Raw genomic sequence first — 6,590 nt, 5'->3', positions numbered from 1 at the left:
AGGAGCATGTTTCTCTGTGCAGCTCTTTAGAAGTTTCCAAGGAATCTGTCCCATGAAATATAGAGCTTCAGCTGCTTTAGGTTTGCATTGCAGTCTCTGTTATACCTTGTGTCTCCCCTTTGTAGGCCTGACTGGCTACAGTCTTACCAAGAGGTTTTCTCTGGACACTTCCAATGTTCTCCTTGCCTCCCATCCAGAAGAGTGCTCCATCCTCCAAGCTCAGGAAGAAGCTGCTGCCAGTCTGAAGAGTGTCACAAGAATGGGATTTATGTGTTAGTCTTCACAGTTACAGATGGATTTATATTCTGATATTTGGATGTAGTTGTGAATAAATGTTTTGATTCTATCTTCAAATTTTGATGACATCTTTTTAATTGTGTATATTGTATTTTGAAGATTTAAAAAAAAAAAAAAATTTAAATTTCAATAAACCAAATAGAGAATGTGGACCAGGACCTGCTAGCCTAGAGGTCATGGGAGTGCAGCTCACTCAATGTGTCAGTGTCTCACCACGTCCTTTCCTCGCTGGGCCTCTCCTCTTCCTCTTTTGCCATGGTTTCTTTGTGTCATTTGTGCTGCTCTTTGTTACTTGGCATTACAACAGGGCCACCTGTTCACATGTTTCGGGGACAATGGATCCAAAGGATCCTGTCTAGTCCAAAGTTTTCTACCTGGATGTGTTCTGTGCTCCCCAAAGGCCTGAGCAAAGAAACCAAGAGGAGTATGAGATTGCTCCTCTGCAATCTCACACAGGTCTGGCTCACAGGTGTCTTCAATCAAAATTCCATAGGTAAGAAGAGGTTGTGTATTTCACTGGGAAATGATGCACTGCTCTGGGAAAGTCATCTGTATGCATATTTACCCAGGACAGCAGTCCAGCTGTGTTGTTTGCAACTTGTTTGCAGAAGGATGAGTGGACTGTGAGGCCAAGAACAAGTGACAAGGGCTCCTCAAATCTATTTCCACTCCAGCCTGGGTGCCATTCAGCTCAGAGCTTTGGGATAACGCCGTAGTGCATCCCACAAACATTCTGCTCCAAGAAAAGCTTGGCTAGGCTTATTAGAGTGAAATAAATAGAAGAGTAATAAAATGGGCAGGCAAACACGTTCCTTTGGAATGACTCTCCTGCTTTCCAGTGTCAACACTGCACCTCATGCTCCCAAGGCTTGTTATGAACAAGTGTCTGAGATTGCTTAAAAATTCCCAGGCAAGGTTCAGTAAAAACCAGATTGAATATTGAGCAACAGCTCAAGAAAATTCATTGGCAACATCCACACTATTAGTTGATTGACATCCGCTACTTACTAGTTGATTAAGGAACAAGAAGGAAAAAGAAAGCAACAAACAAAATTCAGTCTATCAAACGAGAAACACTCTGAGAACTGTGTGTGTGTGTGTGTGTTTAGGTGCTTTTGACAAAGGCACAGAAAGAACAAGGCTAAAAAGGAATATGGCCTAAAAGCTTAACAGCACTCAAGCCTAACAGTGGTTAAACCGGAGCCTCCAGGAGTGGGGCTGTTGGCCCAGGATCCATTGTTGGTCGCTCATCCTGCCAGCGCAGCAAACTTGAGAGCTCGCTGCCTCTGAGAGGCCCCAGTCAGAGGGAGGTTGCTGCTGGCAGCCCCTGTGGTCCAGGAGAGCTCCAAGGGCCTCCTTTTGGAGCGCTCTTTATGGGCCACAAGAGAGTGGGCCTCTGCCATCAAATGCTTCGTCATGGCCGCACTGTGGGTCAGCAGCCTGCCTTTGACAGTGGGAGAAGAAGGATGCCATGCCATTCAGGCAACAAAAGGGCTTTCCAAGGCTGTTCACAGGAGAGCCCAGGAGCTCGTCAGACAGCACCAGTTCCTGGGAGCACTCCGTGTCTCTGAGGAGCTCAGGAGGAGCTGAGCCCAGGGGCTGCTCAGCAAGGCCGAGGCCTGACAAGCGTGTCCCAGGTCACCGTGGGGCCGGACAAGGCCGGGCCCGTTCACCACCACAATCCGAGGCACCAAGTTTTGATGTGGGGTAAAAAGCCATGGCCCAGAGGAAGGGGGTCCTGTCCTCAGGCCTGTGGGAGAATCACAGTGCAGATCCTTGTGCTGCTGATTCCATCTCTCCCACTTTTCTCAGTTCTTGGTGGCAAGATCACTCAGGTTAGACACACAGCTCAGAAGTGCTCCTGTAGCTTTCTGCACAATGAATTAAAGTCAGATTACACATTCCAAATCATGTTTTCTTACAGTTTAACTGACTGTTTTGAGGAATTTCTGGAGCACCAAACTTGCTTCCTCAAATATTTACTTAGTGTCACACAGAGCACAGAGGAAAGATTTAATGTCAGAGGCATCGCCCAGGCAATGCTCTTTTGACAAGTTCGGCCCTGAGCTTTCCTTAGGAAGATCTGAAAGGTTCCATGGCACCAGCACAAGCTCCTGCAATGGCTGCTGGCCAGCAGAGCAGGGCTGTCAGCTGTGAAACAAGTGTTGCCACAAGCAGCAGCTCTCCCAGGGCAGCAAATCAAGAGCTGGCAAGGAGCTGATCTGAAGGCCAAAGCTCCTTAGCTCCTCCCAAGAGGGCTGGAACAGTTCCTCATTCCAATGAGCTGCAATGCTGGACTCCACAGCTCTATGTGAGCACTGGACACAAGCTGCTCCCACTGAGTGCTGCGATGGTTTCTGCAGGAGCTCTGGGCTCCTGTGCGTGCCAGACACAATGAGGCGAGAAGGAGCCAAGTGCCCTGACACACCTTTGCCTTGAGCATAACCCGGCCTGGACCAAACACACTGAAAGGTTTCCCCTTTGGCCCATGTCTGGAAACGTCAGGTGTGCTGTTTGATGACTCAGGTTGGTTTGGTGTCAAGGAATTTCCCTCAGAAATCCTGGGTTTGTCTTCCTCTGTGCCTTCCCCTCAGCAGCCATGGGGATGCTCCTGTGTGAAGCCATCTGTCTCACACAGTCTGAGACAAAACAGGACACTCTGCAATAGGTCGTCTCCTCTAAAGTGTTCCAACAATCCCTTTCCAGCAATAGGAATTGAATACTAATCGATGAAAGTGGAAAAAACCCAACAGTTTATTAACAGAAAGCCTGAAAAGCAAGAAAAAAAGGCCAGTAACTTCTAGATATCAAACTGTCCGACCTCACCGTCCCCCCACTGGAACAAAGACCCAAAGTGCCAGAGGAAAATCCCCCCAGGACAGATGTTCCAAGATGGCCCCAGGTTCTCCCTTAGGAAGAACAGGAGCTATCATGGAGTAGCTCCAGCAGCTGATGAAAGTTCAGTGGCACATCCGGCATGGATTTTCTCCCAATGGCAGAGCTTTGTGGAGTGGCACGGCAGGTGAAGCAGCTGGGCTGGAGCCCCTCAGTGTCTTTTCTCCCCAGTGTGGCTCAGCTCACAGACTCTCGGGCTGGGAGTGGGGCTGCTCCGCTTCTGCCAGCTCAATGTCCCCGGGCTTGGACAAACAGTTTTCTGCCAGGAGAGGCCCTGCAGACTGTTCCACATATCTCTCATAAAGGCCCAAACCAACTCCAAATACTCTGCCTACAGCAGCTTTTCACAGAAGGTTGCAGAAATCCAGGACACCTCCAAGTGAGTGTCAGAAAGCTTTTGTCTTGTTCTTGCCAACAGAATTCTTAATGATCTGATGCAATTTTATTCAGGTGTAACATGGGATCTGAGTTTCTTAATTAAAATATTTCAGGATGAGTGACAAGCCTTGGGAGCATGTGGTACAGGACTGACATGTGAAAGCATGAGCATATCCTCCAAAGAGACCAGCTTAATTGTCCATTTTATTACTCTTTTATTTATTCCACACTAATAAGCAAAACCAAGCTTTGCTTGGAGGTAAAACAGGCATGGGATACACTCCAGTTCCTTGCAGGGTCACCAGGGCTGGCAGTGACAAAGCAGGCAGTCTGCTTCATTGTGAACCACTACAGAGCTAGATTCCACTGAGTTTTTAAGTAGCACTGAATTATTAAGCCCCCTTTTTCTGCACAAGAAAAAAAAAGGAGGTCCAAAATTATTTTCATGCAAGCATGCAAAAAAACTGATCCTGCTCTCCTAACGAAGCTTTGGCAATTCCACTCTTCCCATTCGTCTTTTGATTCAGACACTCCAGGTTTTCCCCAACTCGCCTGCAAGGCTGGCAGTTGCTGTTTCCCATTTACTGTTCTTCCCTAGAGCCGGTACAGGGGCTGCTTTGAAACTAAAAGCCCTGAGATCTGGATATGGTGAAGGAGCACAAAATGCTAATTAAGTGCTCATATTGGTAATACCCAGCTCTGCACTTCCCAGTGCTTTGAAGCAGCAGCAGGAGGACCATGCATCACTGCTGTTTGTGGATGTTCATGGTTTTGGTGTGCAAGAGCAATAGCTTTGAGGAGGGACAAAAATGTCCCTCTTCAAACGGTGGCTGTGCAAAGAGATGTGAAGTTTCACAGCCTTTTCTAGGATATTTTAGAAAGATCTAAGAGAATATTGCAGCATAGAGCAGGTCTCTAATTTTGTCTACAGAGAAATCCCCAAAGGACCTGCTGCTGGTGGCAACCCCATAAGCTCATGGACCAGTTTTCCCTGCAACATGCCACCCTGCCTGGGCTTTACTAGGCCACGACTAGACCCACAGCTAAGCAAACACATGCAGCCATGTGATACACAGAGTTTTTCCTTCAGAAAACCCAATTAACGAACTCACGTGCAGTTTCTTCTGTAACATCAGAAGCTGGCAACCATGAGGAATTTGCTGTCAAAAGGTCACAGTTTCCACTGGGCCCAGAAGTGGCTTTCCTTAAGGCAAAGCAAATTGAAATGTGACATTTAAAAGCTTCAAATGACTATCAAAGGAAACCGCAAAATAATTTCTGGAAAGACATTCTGGTTTGAAAGCAAAACCAGCAAGAGACTCCAAGTTAGAAATACAATTTACTAGGAAAAAAAAAAAACAAAAACCAAAACAAACAAACAAAAAAACCCCACCAACCAAAACACATACAGTAATACAAAAGAAAAACCACTGACAGAGTCATAATACAACCTGACACCCTGTTGATCAGGGTATTGGTGGCAGTCCAGTTAGATAGTGGCTGCAGTCCTCCTAGAAGAGCAGATGTTGTTCTGCTGGAGCAGTGATCCTGTAGAAGCGTGTCGTCTTCCAAAGATCCAGTGGAAAGAATACTTCTTTGTTGTGATCTAATTGCAAAGCTCTCATACCTTCTCAATGATTTCTCATGGGCAGCTCATCAGAGCAATAGCTCCTTCTTCACAGCACAGCCAACAAACTCCATCTTGCTCCTCAACCACTCTTTTGTAGCACTCTTCTTATTGGACACAGCTGTGGCCTATTAAGGGCAGGCCTGTTTCTAATCTTTGATAATTAGTACAGCTGCAATTCCTCAGGTGTGAGATTACCTTCTGGGCTTTGTTTACTTACATTCTATCCCCCCCCAACTCTTGTTCTGTCCCAAACTCCAGATTGTATCCAGGTGGGGATGCTTAGTTCCTCCTCCTGGGCACAGCATTTCACAATGGGCTGTTGTAATTGTATGAGTCATGAGGTGGGTCCATTAGACAGAAATGGCTCCCAGAGGGAGTTATCTCTGAGTCATGGGGAAAGGCATTGATGGGCCCATTAACAGGAGATGAGGAAAAGTACAATGCCCCTCCTGGTTTCAACAGCTCTCGAGGACAGGATTGGAATACATCGTTATACTCTAACCAAGGACAATAGGGAGCATTGTCAATGATCATGCAGCCCACAAAGAGCTGGAGCTGAATCCAGAAATGCTTGTTCCAGCTATGCAGGAATTCATTACCCTTGCAAGCACTGGTCCATGGGAACAAATGATCTCTCAGCTGTGGATTGAATGGTACCCAGACTCCAGTTTAGATTTGAGGAACCCTTGTCACTTGTTCTTGACCTCACAGTCCACTCATCCTCCTGCAAACAACACACCTGGACTGCTGTCCTGGGTAAATATACATACAGATGACTTTTCCAAAGCAGTGCATCTTTCCCCAGTGAAATACACAACCTCTTCTTACCTATGGAATTGTGATTGAAGACACCTGTGAGCCAGACCTGTGTGAGATTGCAGAGGAGCAAAGCTTTCCCATTTGGGCACACTACTCTTGGTTTCTTTGCTTAGGCCTTTGGGGAGCACAGAACACATCCAGGTAGAAAACATTGGACTAGACAGGATCCTTTGGGTTCATTGTCCCCCAAACATGTGAACAGTTGGTCCTGTTGTAATGCCAAGTAACAAAGAGCAGCACAAATGACACAAAAAAATCATGGCAAAAGAGGAAGAGGAGAGGCCAAGTGAGGAAAGAACGTGGTGAGACACTGGCACATCGAGTGAGATGCACTCCCAATCTCCTTTGGTTTATGTAATTTTTTTTTTTTTTTTTTTTTTTTTAGATTTTAAAATAATCACAATAAAATATATACAATTAAAATGATGTCATCAAAATTTAAAATATGATCAAAACACATTTATTCAAAACTACATCTAAATAGCAGAACATATGTAAAGTTGTAACTATGAAGCCTAAAACATAAATCCTATTCTTGAAACACTCTTCGGTCAGTCAGCGGCCTCTTCCT

This window comes from Haemorhous mexicanus, chromosome 3, assembly GCF_027477595.1.
Source record: "Haemorhous mexicanus isolate bHaeMex1 chromosome 3, bHaeMex1.pri, whole genome shotgun sequence".
Classification (NCBI taxonomy): Eukaryota; Metazoa; Chordata; class Aves; order Passeriformes; family Fringillidae; genus Haemorhous; species Haemorhous mexicanus.
This window is presented reverse-complemented; position numbering follows the sequence as displayed.